Source organism: Rhinolophus sinicus, chromosome 16, assembly GCF_057876585.1.
Source record: "Rhinolophus sinicus isolate RSI-liver-muscle chromosome 16, RSI-T2T, whole genome shotgun sequence".
Lineage (NCBI taxonomy): Eukaryota > Metazoa > Chordata > Mammalia > Chiroptera > Rhinolophidae > Rhinolophus > Rhinolophus sinicus.
The window spans coordinates 66,776,980-66,792,064 of NC_142516.1; positions in this window are offsets into that span (position 1 = coordinate 66,776,980).

The window sequence follows — 15,085 nt, forward strand, 5'->3', positions numbered from 1 at the left end:
TGCTCTATTGCTGTGCTTCCTACTGTGAGGACAACTTCCAAGGAGGTCATTTAGAAATTTCAGTAGAGTCCTCTTGGATGGGTTCCAAGAAATAACCTTATGATGAATTTTTCTCTGTCATGGATAGAATCCCAGAATATAGCAAGCTTGGGTCTACTACATCCCAATTTCAAGATATGGAAACAAATGAACTAAGATTGAACTTTGGTATGATAACTAGGACCAAAAAAATTTTACCCAAGCTGAGAGAAAGCAGAAAAAGAAATTAGGGGAATGAAGTCTCTTCTAGGGAAAAGCAGTTATGATAGTAGTCTATAATAATTTATAGCAATTTATAGCTTCAAGTAGTGTTTATTACACATTCTAATATTTGGTCTTGACAATAACCTGATGAGGTAAGCAGGTAAGGTACCATTATTTTTCAAACCATAGGTGAGAAAACTGAAGCTGAAAGAGATTAAGTGGTCCACCAAGAAGCAGACCCCAAGATAAGATTAGAATTTCAAGAGATTTATTAGCAGAGGGGCCAGGAAAAGTGAGGAGAGCCTTCAGACTGCAATGTAGGTCTGACACTTATAGAAAGAGAGAATGAAGGAAAAATAATTGGGTAGGAAGACTCTTGGACTACAGCAGTTGCAAGAAACTTTCAGCCAACAACTCTCATTAGAAGAGCAAGCCCATTGTCTTGCGAGAATGGGCTTGCCTTAAGGTACCCACCACGCTCAGCCTTTGGCAGGGAGCAGCCCACCGGAAGCACAGCCTCAAAGTCAATACAGTTGTGGGTCCTGAGGGGTGGAAGCTGGAAATGTGAATCAGTTATCCTCCTCACAGCTGGAAATCTGACCAGAACATTTTCACGACTGCCAAAATCCCCCACGATCGCCCCAAAGTAAAAATGATGGTCCCAGAAGTCTCTTGACATCTGATAGAGTATTTCATACAGTCTTTAATGTAAATGATACATGATACTTGTTTTTTTGCAACTAGAATCATGTGATCATTTAATGCAGTTATATAAGATGTCAGAATCTGCTCTTTTTATTTTATTTATTTGTTATTTATTTTTATTATATTAGCTTCAGGTGTACAAAACAACATAGTGATTACACATTTACACCCCTCACAAAGTGATAGCCACCCCAAATCTACTACCCCTCTGACATCGTACTATATAGCTGTTACAATACCATTGACTATATTCCCTATGCTGTACTTGACATCCCTTGACTATATATACATATATATTTAATTATAATTGACATTCAACATGAATCTGCTATTTTTAGAAAGCCAAACCTATAATAGTTATTCATACAAGAAATAAGTTGTAGAGTGGATCTACTGAAGTGTTTCAGATGCACAAAAACTATACGGAATACAAATAAAGGGGGGAAAAATCATCTCCTGCAATATTTGAAAGAAACAACCATACATGAGTTCTGCCGCTAGTCACCGTCCACTCTAAATTGTGATACAAATATTTTTAAGGCTTGCTTGGTGAAATTTTGATGGATATGTAACATTCTAGAACCTATTTACTTTCACTCATATATCTACTTAAGTAAATATATGTAAATGAGTTTTATAAAATAGTCATTCCTCAGAAAAAATAACAGATATATTTATATTTATCAAGTACCAACTGTTTAGTGCAATCCAAGAAAACCTTCATTTTGTCCTGAAAACAAGTCTCTAGGTATGTATCATTCCTTCAAAGTGCATATGAACAAATTGAAGCTCAGAGATATTAACAACTTAAGGTTGAACAAGCCATGGCAAAGTCTAGATTTAAATTTGGCTCTCTTGCCTGTCAGAGAGGTGAAACATAGCCGATAAAAATACAGATTAAAATAATATGGCTTTAGACAGTCATTCAATTGCCTAAATAATTTTATTTATTTATTTAGATTTTTTATTAAACTGTAGACAACATAAAATATTATATTAGTTTCAGGTGTACATCATAATTGTTTAACAGTACCCACCTAGCACTATACAGTATTGTTACCACATTATTGATTGTATTCCCTATGCTAAAGAAGTGATCACCATGATAAGTCTAGCAACCATCTGACACCACCATGCTATCACAATATTTTTTATCTTTCCCCCCTTTTTAAAATTTTCAATTACAGTTGACATTCAATATTATTTTACACCAGTTTCAAGTGTGTAGCATAATGGTTAGACATATAATTTAGGAAGTAATCCCTAACTAGTACCACCTGGCACTGGACATATTTATTACCATATTATTGATTATATATTCCCTATATTTTACATCCCCATGACTATTTTTTAACTACCAATTTGCATTTCTTAATCCCTTCACCTTTTTACCTTACCCCCAACCCCATTCCCATCTATCACCCTGATAGATCTAATACCTATCTGGCACCATTGACCATATTCCTTGTGCTATACCCTATCCATGACTACTGTGTAAAAACCAATTTGTACTTCTTAATCCCTTCCTGTTTTCACCCATTCCTAACCTGCTTTCCATCTTAAAGAAGTCCTTCCAAGGTTCTTTGTAATACTGGTTTGGTGGTGACGAATTCCTTTAGATTTGTTTTGTCTGGGAAGCTCTTTATCTGTCCTTTAATTCTAAATGACAGCTTTGCTGGATAGAATAATATTGGTTGTAGTCCTTACTTTGCATCATGTGAATATTTCCTGCCAATCCCTCTGGCCTGCAAAGTTTCTGTTGAGAAATCAGGTAACAGTCTTATGGGGGCCCCTTTGTAGAGAATCAACTGCTTTTCTCTTCCTGCTTTTAAGATTCTCTCTGTCTTTAATCTTTGGCATTTTAATTATGTTGTGTTTTGGTGTGGACTTGTTTGGGTTCATCTTGTTTGGAACTCTCTGTATCTGTGCTTCCTGGGTTTGTATAGCTATTTCCTTTGCCACATTAGGGAAATTTTCTGTTATTATTTCTTTAAATAGGTTTTCAATTCCTTGCTCTCTCTCTTCTCCTCTTGGTACCCCTAAAATGTGAATTTTGGTATGCTTTATGTTGTCCCAGAGGCTCCTTAAACTCTCCTCAATATTTTGGATTATTTTTTGTTTTCTGTTCTGATTGGGTGTTTTCTGCTACCTTATCTTCTACATCACTGGTTAGATCCTCTGCTTCATCTAATCTACTGTTGATTACCTGTAATATATTCTTCAATTCCATTATTCTTTATTTCTGACTGGTTCTTTTTCATGTTTTCTTCTCCATTTTTGTGTTTCCTATCTCTTTGTTAAAGTTCTCCCTGAGATCAGTGAGCATCCTTATGACCAGTGTTTGGAACTCTGCATCTGATAGATTGCTTGTCTCCATTTTGTTTGGTTATTTTTCTAGAGTTTGTTCTGTTCTTTTATTTGGGACTTGTTTCTTTGTCTCCCCATTTTGGCTGCCTCCCTGTGTTTGTTTCTATGTATTAGGTAGGGCTGCTATGTCTTCCTGTCTTAGTGGAGCGGCTTTATGTAGTAGGTGTGCTATGCTGCTCAGTGGCACAGTCTTTCTGGTCACCTGAGCCACATACCCCAGGTGTGTCCGTTGTGTCGATTGTGTGTGCCCTCCTCTTGTAGTTGAGCCTTGCTTGATAATTGCACATCAATGAGAGGGACTGACCCTTGGGCTCACTGGTTGTGAGGGCTGGCCTTGACTACAGTGGAAGAGTTGTTATGCAAGGGCTGACCCTACAGAGCAGAATCTGGCTCAGCAGGACTCTGGTGCCTGCCTAATCTGCCCCTTAAAGGTGTCATCCTTGGAAGTGGCTGGGTGATGCTCCAGCTCATTTTGAAGCTGGCCACTGGGGGTGCCAGCCCCCAGGACCACCTTGGAAGGGATCCAATGTAGATCAAGTTCAGTCATAGCGCATGCTCCACCGGGGCCACTCAGCAGGAGCCACAAAGCAATCCACAGATGGCTGCCATCCATGAAGTGCTTGGAAGTACCTTGAGAGGCCAAGCTACAAACCAAGGCTGGCTGGCTAGTACCAGGCTTAGGGCTGCTCAGCCAAAAGTCTGAGACACGCTCAAGAGAGATACTGCTTGTCTGGGTTGTGTGAACCTTTGAGAGACCCTAGGAAAGTCTGCAGCATGAGCTAAGGCAGGAGGTTTTTACAAAAAAGCCACTGAAAGGGCTTGGGTGTTCCTGAAAGTTGGGAGGGGCAGGGTTTCAAATCACCATGGCAGGGCAAACGAATGGCTGAGATACAGATATGGCAGCCACCCGCATTAGTAAACCAAGAAGGGGGAGGGCTCAACAAAGAAACAATGACCTCTGCCAGCTGCCCCATCCAGGAGAAAGCCACTTCTCCAACCCTCATCCCAAGCCAGACAACTCTGTTTTCCGCCATATGTCCCTGCCTCCTTTTCAGTTGCTGCCCAGTGCTGGAGCTCAGAGCTAGTAATTCCGTTGGTGGATAAGTCTGCATGCAGTCCCTTTAAAAAGAATGCCTGGGAGTGCAGCCACCCTTTGTCTCACTCAGTCACAATCTCCACTGGTTTTCACAACCAGAAATTATGGGGACTTCTCTTCCCAGCACTAGAACCCTGGTCTAGGGTGGGGCTGGGATCTCCCTCTCCTCTGGGGAGTGGAGAGGGACCTCCACACCCGAAATATCCCTCCCATTTAATGGTCACACACGGTGTGGGAATAGCCCGTTCCGAGTCTCTGCCCCTCCTACCATTATGGAGGTGACTTCTTCTCTGTGTGCTTAGTTGTATGGCTTCAGTTCAGCAAGATTTTAGGCAATTCTAAATGATGGTTGTTTTGTAGTTTAGTTGTAATTTTGATGTGGTCATGAGAAGGTAAGCAAAGCATTTGCCGACTGCACCCTGTTGGTATCTCCTCTATTTTCTATTACTTGATTGATACACAGAGTTAAAAACTAGTGGCCCATCAAGAGGTGGAAAATTTTTAGGAGTGATACATTACCATGATTGTCTTTGTAACATGGAAAAATGGTTCTCATTCCCACACAGCCCCACTTCTGATAAAATGTCCTCATAGGAATTCTTCTCAGTATTATGGATCATAAGAATCCTATTGAATTCTGTTATTGCCTGGACCATTTTTTCAGAGATTCCTAAAGAAATCAGGTTATTTTTTAATGGAATAAAAATGTTCTCTATTCACAAACATGTAGAAAGTTGATTGAAAGAAATCAAATGTAATTTTCAATTTTTCTCCGATGTCATAATATCCATGTCATTGTATGTGCTTGTTTTTGTGCCTAAAATACTCCTCTCCATAACTCTGCCATTGAAATCAGTCTTTAAGATTCAGGTTAAATTTACCTTTTTTCTTCTCCTTTGAAGCCTCTGCACCGTTCCTCAGACTAACCTTTCTTATCATACGGATGGTGACTCTTTCTCTGTACAATACCCCAGCTCTCTGTACAATACCTCCATTATAGCTGTCATAATAGCACTGTGCTCTTATTCATTTGTCTGCCTTCAGTGACAGCCAAAGAATTCCTTGAGGACTGAAACTCACTTTTGCTCAGTTTGGGATCTTTGGTGCCTGACACTTAAGAAATGTTTGCTGAATGAAGGCAAGACTACATGGTAGAAAGCAAACAGCATGGAGAAATTAAGTATGTTATCTTAAGAATCCTAATAAAGTGATGCCCATTTATACCTAGTCTTCTAATTTCCTTTTTACAAGTATAATCATATAATTTTTGCAAAGAAAAAATGATGTTGAACTTTTGTTCATTTTTGTTACATAACCATCAAAACCAAACCATAGAGAATAAAACACATTACGTTCTCAAGATAACATTAAAAATAATACATAGATGATAGAATAATAATTAGATGGATAAAGTATGCAAAACTTAAAGTAAGGAAATAAATATTTTAATATATTTCTGACACCCCCAAAATAACTAAAATTTTGAAAAATATTGACTCATACTTCATGTGAATAGAAACAACAGAAATGACATGCTAAGCATGGCTTTAGTATTAAGTAAACTTTCCTGTTTACACTAACCTTGAACCTGTGTTGTCTTAATGTGCCCAAATGTAGTTTACTATTAAAATTTCATTTGTGGAACAAAATTGACTAAATGTATCATAAGTCTTCTGTAAATTGTAATACAGTGGTTTTAATTTCATAGAGGCTGCAATAGAACAGCGTAAGTAATTTTGTTTCATTTGGCTTAGTATTATATAGTTTATGCATCAGTATCTCTTATTAGACTATAAGCCTCTTGATCTTAGCCTCCTTATAAAGTTCCCAAGGAGTAGCCCAATATCTTATACATAACAGACACTAATACCTGTTTATTAAATTTAATTTAATAACAATAAAATTGAAAGAGAAAATAAATATCTTGAAAACAAATGAAAAAAATCAATTTGTGGGTTCCTTTCTGCCAAATATAAAGTGACCATTATGTCTTAATATAGCCATGCAATGCTTTTACCATTTGTGTCCACCACCAAAAGCATTTATTTATCGAGCATTAAGCTCATTTGAGTTATATTACGGTATAAATCTAGAGACATAGTATAGAAAATTGCTGTTTCCTGCATTCCGATAATGTCCTTGCAGAAGAACAAAGCAAACTGGTCATCAGGAAAAATCAAATCACAAATCTTTCTGGGAGTAAAAACAAGAAAATGCTTTATATTAATTCTTGAGAAAACATGACTCAGTGCAGTCATAAGTTTATGTATCCCAAATGTGTTTGTATGGAGAACAGATTGTTAAATGGTAGAAACAGATTGTTATATGGTAGAAAAGCAACACAGAATTGGAGAAGGTAAATCTATCCATCATTATATACCTATGTGACCTGGCACATGCCCCTGGATCTCCCAAGTTCAGCTTTCTTTTCCCTGGATTTGTAGCTCATGGAGTGTTTATATGGAATAAGTGAGACAATGCACATTACACTCCTGTTACCTCTAAACTAGAATACTCAGAAGCTATTATTATACCATGTTTATAAATGCCACATAAACGCATAGACACACAATATTCATAGAGAATTAAATTATATCCATTGCATGAACATATGTGCATTCCACAAGTAGCATTGTGTCCTAACAGATTGCTGTCACATTGCATTTGTATCTGTATGCATTAGTGCCATTTTCTCATACCTGTTAAGCAATCTTCTGTTATTATTTTGCAACACATCATTTATGTCTCTCTCTTTACTAACATAGGACCATTATCTTGCCATTCAGCAATGACAGATGATTCAGCCGAGATTCCAAATGACACTTTCTTGATGTAAGGGGGGAAAAAAAACTCAACAACTTTGTTTGGTTTTTATTTTAACAGAAACATTCTATAATTCTACATGTGCCTTGAATTCGGTTCTTGAGAAAAAGTCACAAAACATATTCAGTAGCACAAACCGTCAGGGATTCATTATATCTTTTCAAAGGGTAGAGGACAAAAGAGATTTTTTTTCTTCACCAATTACTTGGAACTTTTAACACTAAAAACCATTCTACATGGAGAATTCAAAATGGTGGGAGTTTGGCATAGGGGAGGGAATAGGGGAGAGGAATGAAAATTGATTAATTTAGTGACACAAAATAAATCCATTGCAGTTTGTTATCAGGGCAGAATTGGATTCCAAAGAGGAGAAAGGCTTTTCCTGCAGTTTTTGATATAATGGTGTTATTTTCCTTCCCAACTCAGGGCTTGTTATCTGAGTGACTTTTTCTTTGATTTGTAAACTTATATATGAAATTTTATTATCAATTATAGTTAATTTGTGTTGAATGACTACTATGTAGTAACCATTATATCACCTTATTTAATCATGAAAACAATTTTACAAATCAAGTGGATACAAATAAACAAGTCTTAAGTCATGGAGAGAATTAGTGAAAAAGCATGAAATTGAATCTAAGTGTATTTGAATCTAAAACATCTGCTCTTAACAACTACTTTATTTGGCCTGTCAGGCAAAATGGAAAGACTGTGTCAGAGAAAGGCAGGAAATTAATTAACACTTCAGGACACAATTATCAAATCCCCTTTACTGAAGAATTTCTTTAAAAAGGGGAGGGAGTGCTTGTTATTGCCATTCTTTTGTGAACATTGACCTAATAAGTATTCTTAAACAAGGGATAAAGGATAATGATGGTGTGGGTGAGGAGAGGGTTTACTCCCTGGCCCTTCCACAGTTGTCTTCAAGCAGCCTCAAAATCTCGCTATGCTGATGGTTTTCTGTTCCACTCTATTCTGAGGCCAATTCACCATTGGGCCTAATGGATGCCTTTGAATTAGTTCATTATTCCTCCACTAAAGGATTTCTGTCTGCCTCTGTATCACCTTATTGGTGACTCAACTGCCCCCGGGAAGTTTGCTTCAGGGAAGACATTTAAAATTTCTAACCACTGGCCAGGGAGTGGCTTACTCAGCCAAAGAAGACAATCTCTTCATGCTGATGTAGGCTCTCTAATGCAAACATTATAAACTATTCATAAACCTTCCCTTTGCCTCAAAATAGAACCCATTTCTCCATTTGGATAAGGTATTAGACCTTTAAATGCCTCCACAGGAAATCTGCTTACTTCTGGGTTCTAATTGTTTCTCTGTCTTTCTTGGAGGGTGACTCTGGGATGCTCCGCTTTTCTTAGCCATCTGTCCTTTTGCATTTGCTCTCTCCTGTCTCCCAATCTCACTTTTCCCTTCAGCCTTGTTTGCAGATCTTTTTCTGGAGGGGTGGGTTGCTGAGTTGACTTACTCATGAAAAATTACATATTTATGAGAATGATCGTGTGGGCTTATGGGATCTGGAAGAAGTCAAACTGAATATATAGTAAATGAAAAAATTTAAGCATGTTAATTTTAATACTTTAACAAGCACTGGCATGTCTGTAGTCCCTCACAAGATGTAGTCTTCTTGAAGTTGGATGTAGTTATTTTAGTCATGCGTGATTTTTTCCCCTCTGTCATTAAATTAGAATATGATTACCTCCCACAGCCAAAATAGCTCCTTTGGGTACTAAGTAATATAATTTATTTCATAAATAGGATCAAAACACCTTTATTAGATGATAGTTACTGGGGGGAAAAACAGCATTTTATTAACATTTTAGTATTGACTATTTTATTACATTTAATCAGAATGGAATTTTGACAGCAACCCAGGGATGTACTCTAAACTTTTATCCATGCTTCAGCTACCTTGCTTGAAAGATGCTTGTTTTGACGTAGAAACCAAACAGTTTATAACAGATTCTTTTGAAAACGAGCAGGGCTACATGTTTTGTTTGTCTGAGATCTAGGCCCCTCGTGGTTTCTTTCTCTTGTTGGGTGCCTATGAACAGAACCACAAAGAGTCTAATGTGCAGAGCCCATGATGGAGAAACTGAGACTATACCGACTTTCTTTCTCCTTCCTGGCTTTCCTTTCTTTTCTATTTGAAACACATATTTATTGAATACCTGAGGATATGGCAGTCAGCAAAACAAAACCCCTTCCCTTGTGGTTCTGGAGCACAGACACTAGAAATGAAGATGTATGGGCTACAACAGGGTCTGGGTTCCTCATTTAGTGCAGGGTTTCTGGATATCTGTTCTGTGTAAATCCTGGGTACTGTACCACCTACCGTCTTAGCCTTTGTGGTTGAGAATAGCACCTGTTTCCTCAGGTTGTTGTAAGGATTAAGTGAGTTAATATTTGTCCTGTACCTGGAACAGGGCTCCTGGCATGCAGTAAGTGACATATAAATGTTAGTTATTTGTTCTGCTCTCCTGCCCAAGGCTTGAACTTTTTATCTCTGTCCTTCAGCTTCTGTTTAAGCCACTCCACCATGCAACTCCGAACCTTCTGAAGTACCCTTTGAACTCTCGGTTATCTCTACTGCTCTTCCTCAGGTGGAGCTGAAATCTCTCTCTCACCCTGTGGTTGTTCCCCTTGGGGATCAATTCTGAGTAATCCCAGTCCTTCTTCCACATGATGCCCTCCAGATATTTGAAAAGAGTATGAACTGTTTGGTGAGTGCTTTTTACTCTCCAAACATGGCTCAGTATGTTAGCGCCTACGTTTTTTTTTCTCTCAAAAGACATGGTTTCCCAGTTAGTTCTAGTCTCATGCCAGGTTAGAAGGACACACAATAGTTCCTCCCTTGTGTTATATAATGTGGCTTGGAGTCTCCTAACCATCCCATGTGCTCTCCTCTGATTCATTTTCTCCTGATCCATTATAGGATGGGATGCCCATGTGTGAATAAATAGCCTCTAGGTTCTAGTACTGCAATATACAAGTAAGAAGATAGAAGAGGTCCTGCACACATGCTACTTACATTCTAGTGGTGAAGACAGACTGCAGGAAGGTCAAATGCTCCTTTCTACTTTAATTTCATCTTGAAGTTCCTGCGTTTGCGTAGATATGCTAATTGACTGGAGGAGTTTTGCCTGAGACTTGAGTATTCCTCAAAAACAGCCATTTGTCAGAAGGAGTTTTGCTGAAGAGGTGGGAAATGTATGTAAAGCAGTGACTGTTTAGCAAAGATTTACAGGAACTTCACTGGAACAAAGATATTTGGATATTTTGGGGTCTCTCTTGAATCCCACCTCTTTTCCCACCTTTCCTCCCTCCACTTGTGATAAAAGACACTTGAGCTTGAAAGCATGCTTACGAAGGATTTAAGAAAATGTAGAAAATTTCCTTCTTCTCTGGACGGTGCCATCACAATAAGTACACCTTTCCTTATTCCAAACTCTGATTGATTGAATATTATATATTTGATGTGCCAAGCACTTGGGCCTTGAGACTACCACAAGGCAATAATCAAATATAGGAATAAGAAAGTTCCAGATAATTCTATTTTAGTGTGGATGGGCAGAGAAAGCCTGTTTGAGGAGGTGATACCGAGATGGGATCTCAAGGTTGAGGAGAAAGCACCTGTGTGAGTTTCTAGGAAGGAGTATTGCCAGCAGAGGGAAGAGCATTGCAAATGCCCTGAGCGTTGGGGCCAGACTGCAGAAAGAAAGCCCTGGCTGCTGGAGCAGGGTGGATGGGGGAAGGAGTAGAGTGCAATAAGATGAGGGTCTAGGTCTCTGCTTAGCATATATGCCCTGGGAATAACTCCTCTCTTGCATATGGTGTTTCAAAGATTCTCACGGTTAGAAGGGGCATTTCCTAAACTCCACAGTGGCTTTTCTTGACAGGACCCATACTCAACCTTCACTCAAGCTGTGCTTAGTTTCTTATAGGGCCCTCTGTGGGGAAGTGTTTAAAAAATATACCAGGTACTCAAGTATAACTACTGCAAGAAAACAATTTTTCAAATGGATTGCTCTCCCAGACTTTTAGTGCTATGTTCTCTCATGCTTCTGTTCTTTTACATATACTGTTTTCTCCACCTAGAATGTTTTCCTCCAACTTGTAAACTCCTGTGCATATTCTACAAAACCCAACTTGAAGGCACCCACCTCTGAGAAGCTTTCTCCACCCTTTCAATAACCCCATACTCCAGCTCTTTCAGCGCCCATTCAAATTTCTGGAGTGGCCATGTATCCCTTCCTTGAAACTGATTACTTCCTTATTTCCCTCCGTTAGTCTTGAGCCTATTGCAAGAAGAAACTTCATCTTGTGCAAGTGACCTTTGAGTTTAGCAAGATGCTTGAGGCTTAGTTGCTGAACAAACACTTGCTGTATGATTGATGACTAAACATTAATTAAAATGTTCCCTTCAAGATTTGTGCGGCCCACTATTTCTCAATGGGAGCACGGTTTGCCTTTGGGGTAGTAGAGTTATATGTTGTGTGGGGACATCCACTGCCTTGCCTCTTCCCCTCCGCCCACTCCTTAAGTGCCTCAAGGAGTTTCCAAACATCCCTTAGTGGGCAGTAGTGGCCCCAGTTGAAAACCATGGCTGGTCCATCACCTTATTTGTTCATGTAAAATCTTGGAGTCAGGACTATGTGCCCCGCCCTCTGACCAATCCACATGTTTGAATAACACTGGAGTAGGAATTCACTACTTCTCATTCCATCCATCTTGAGTCATCTCTGTAAGACAATTCATCCTTGTTATATCAAAATGTGCCTCTCTGTAACATCGAAACATGATTCTGGTGTTATTGTCTAGTGCAATACAGAACATATCCAATCTTTTCTTCCGTGATAGCCTTTCAACTATTTGAAGGCATTTTTTATTGCCCTCTGAGCACCTACAATTTTTTCCTTCCTCAAAGTGAAACATTACTGATTTTTATTTTATTTTATTTTATTTTAACCATTCCCTATGACATGAATTTGAGTGATCTTGTCTCTTTGTTATTGGGGTAGGGATGTGTCAGTGTGCATTCACTTTGACTGTCACACTGTAATATTTTTACTCTACTTTCATGTTTGGCATTCTTCCCACTGTTTGCCACTCAAGCAGTGATAGACCTACAAGGTTTTTGTGCGGGGTGGTATTTCTAAATGCATCAGGTCACATAGATATAGCCATAGCAAAGTCATCTTTGTAAAATGATTGCATCTTTCTAGATTTCTTCCAAGTAGCAAAGTGTTTAGCACCTACTAGGTATGTAATGCTATGTTGAACAACACAGAGGACAAAGAAAGATGTGAAACATCCCTGTTGTCAAAGAGCTAATGAACTCATTAAAGCTGTTTACAAAAGTGAAAAAGTTAAAACCAGTGGTATGCCAGTAAATGTTTAACAACTGGCTCCATGCATCAGGAGTAGAGGGAAAGCCCTGATTTGCATTTGCTGATTTCTGTGGTATAAATTCTCCCTCCATGACTGGTTGCAAGCTACCAACATGATGCCAGTATATGTGGACCTGGAAAGAGATCTGTGTTAACCTTCCATTTCATAGTATTTCCTCCCTACATATATAACATACATAAATAAGCTCAAATATAAATAACAGTAAAATATAATACAAATAAGTAGGAAGTGTTATGTTTTGAGTGTTTCTTACTTTTGCTTTTAATATAATTCATTTAATTATAATTTTATGTAATTTCATTTTTAATGTTGTCTGTGTTTAACAACCACCTCTCAAAATTTCTTAAAATTTAACAATTGGCTCCCATAAGCTGATGTGAGCTGTCTCCAGACCACTGTTGGAAATTCAATTTATGACACAATATGATGGGGCATCAGACACATGTAGAGAATAATGGTTTGGAAATTCAGATAAGAAAATCGCTCCATTATGTATTGAAGTAATCAAGGAAGGTTTTCCTGGAGGAGGTGATGGGACTTGAAAAATGCACAGTATTTGCATGAAGGAAGAGAAGGGAGAAGCATTGTGGCTTTGTATTATAGATGAAGCTTAATACCTTCTTACTTAACAACAATAATACAAGTGCCAAGCAGTGCACTAAGGACACAAGTGTACAGTTGAATGTAACAGCCTCACAAACCAAAGAAGGATATACTACTATTAGCCTCCTTTTAAAAATGAAGAAACTGAGATTTGAGTCAAGAAACTTGGCAAAAGTCACACAGTTCGTCAATGTTATTTTGTTTCTTGTACTTATCTTGTCTGACATTAATTTTAGATCTAACTAATAGAAGGGACCCTGCCTGTGAGCATCCTCTGGCTTGTCAAATTGTCTATTCACACACCACATTCATAATTACAGAAGTCAACCAGTGGTTCAAATACTCCTAGCACTTAAACATTTCCAGCCTCCTTTTACTGATACACCGCCAAATAATGCTTTCCCATGGATGTCGTCACCGGGTCTTTTGGGGTGGGAAGAGACAGGGAGATGGCTAGTGACAAAACAGCCAGATGAATTTGGTTTAACGAAAAGGGAAATTGGTCACAAAACAAAGTACAGGGATAGGTCTAAACGCAGGCACATCTAGACTCTGATCCACACGATATCGCCCCATGTCTCCTCTGAGTTGGCTTCATGTAAGGCAGGCTTTCCCTTGGTGGGGCCACAGCTTATGCTTACATTCTCACCACTCTAAGTGAGGCAGAAAAGGGAAAGCAGCTTTTTCTCCACAGTCTGAAAATTTTAGCCTGGGACTCCTAGGCCGTATTCTCATTGGCCCAGGTTGGGCTGGACCGTCATCCATGCACCACTCATTCCGGCTCGGAGGATAATCTCTAGCTGAGAGTGAGTCAGGTACCTTTTCTCCCCTCACAGTGTAGGAGCCGACAGATGGATATTCCTCAGAGGGAAATGAAGATGCTGTTAGCAGAAGTTCATAATACATATGTAAGGAAGAGAAATACAGGACAGAGGAAGAGCTACTCACAGAGGGGATGATGACACAGCGAACACAAAAATCAAAGAGAAACTGTATTATAAAGACTAAAGTAGGGCATGGATCATCTAAATCTTTTTGAATTATGACACATACAGAACACAGCTGTATATACATATACAGACCACATGTAACAGTTCCAATGTCGGTAGGCAAATGTTCCCATGAGAGGTCATATATTCCACATTTCTGGTGCATCTACTATCTGCTAGGCACAGTGACACTCCACTTTCACATTCTCTTTCTTTTTGTCTTTATATGCAATGTACAATTGAAGAACAATAAGCTGCACATACTGAAAGTATATAATTTATATTTGGCATATGTCTACACCTGTGAAACCATCACCACATCTAGAAAACAAACATTTCCATCACCCCCAAAAGTTTCCCAATGCCCACTTATAATGGTGTTTACTGCCTTCCCTTCACTTCTTCCCCAGGCAACCTGAGCTGCTTTCTCTCACGTACATTAGTGACTTGCGTTTTCTACAATTTCATATAAATAGGAGCATCTAGTATGCACTCTTTTTTCTATAACTTCTTTCACACAGTATAACAACTTTGAGATTCATCGACATTGCATATGTCAGCCTTTCTGTGGCTGAGTAGTATTCTAATTGTATTTACATACTATAATTTGTTTATCCATTCACTTGATGGATATCTGGGTCGTTCCTAGTTTTGAGCTATTATAAATAAAGCTGCCATGCACATTCATGTACATGTGTTTGTGTGACTATGTTTTGATTTCTCTTCAGTAAATACCTAGGAGTGCAATGCCTGGGTCATAGGGCAGGGATATGTTTAACTTAGTAAGAAACTGCCAAATTGTTTTCCAAAGTGACTGTAAGTTTTACATTTCCAC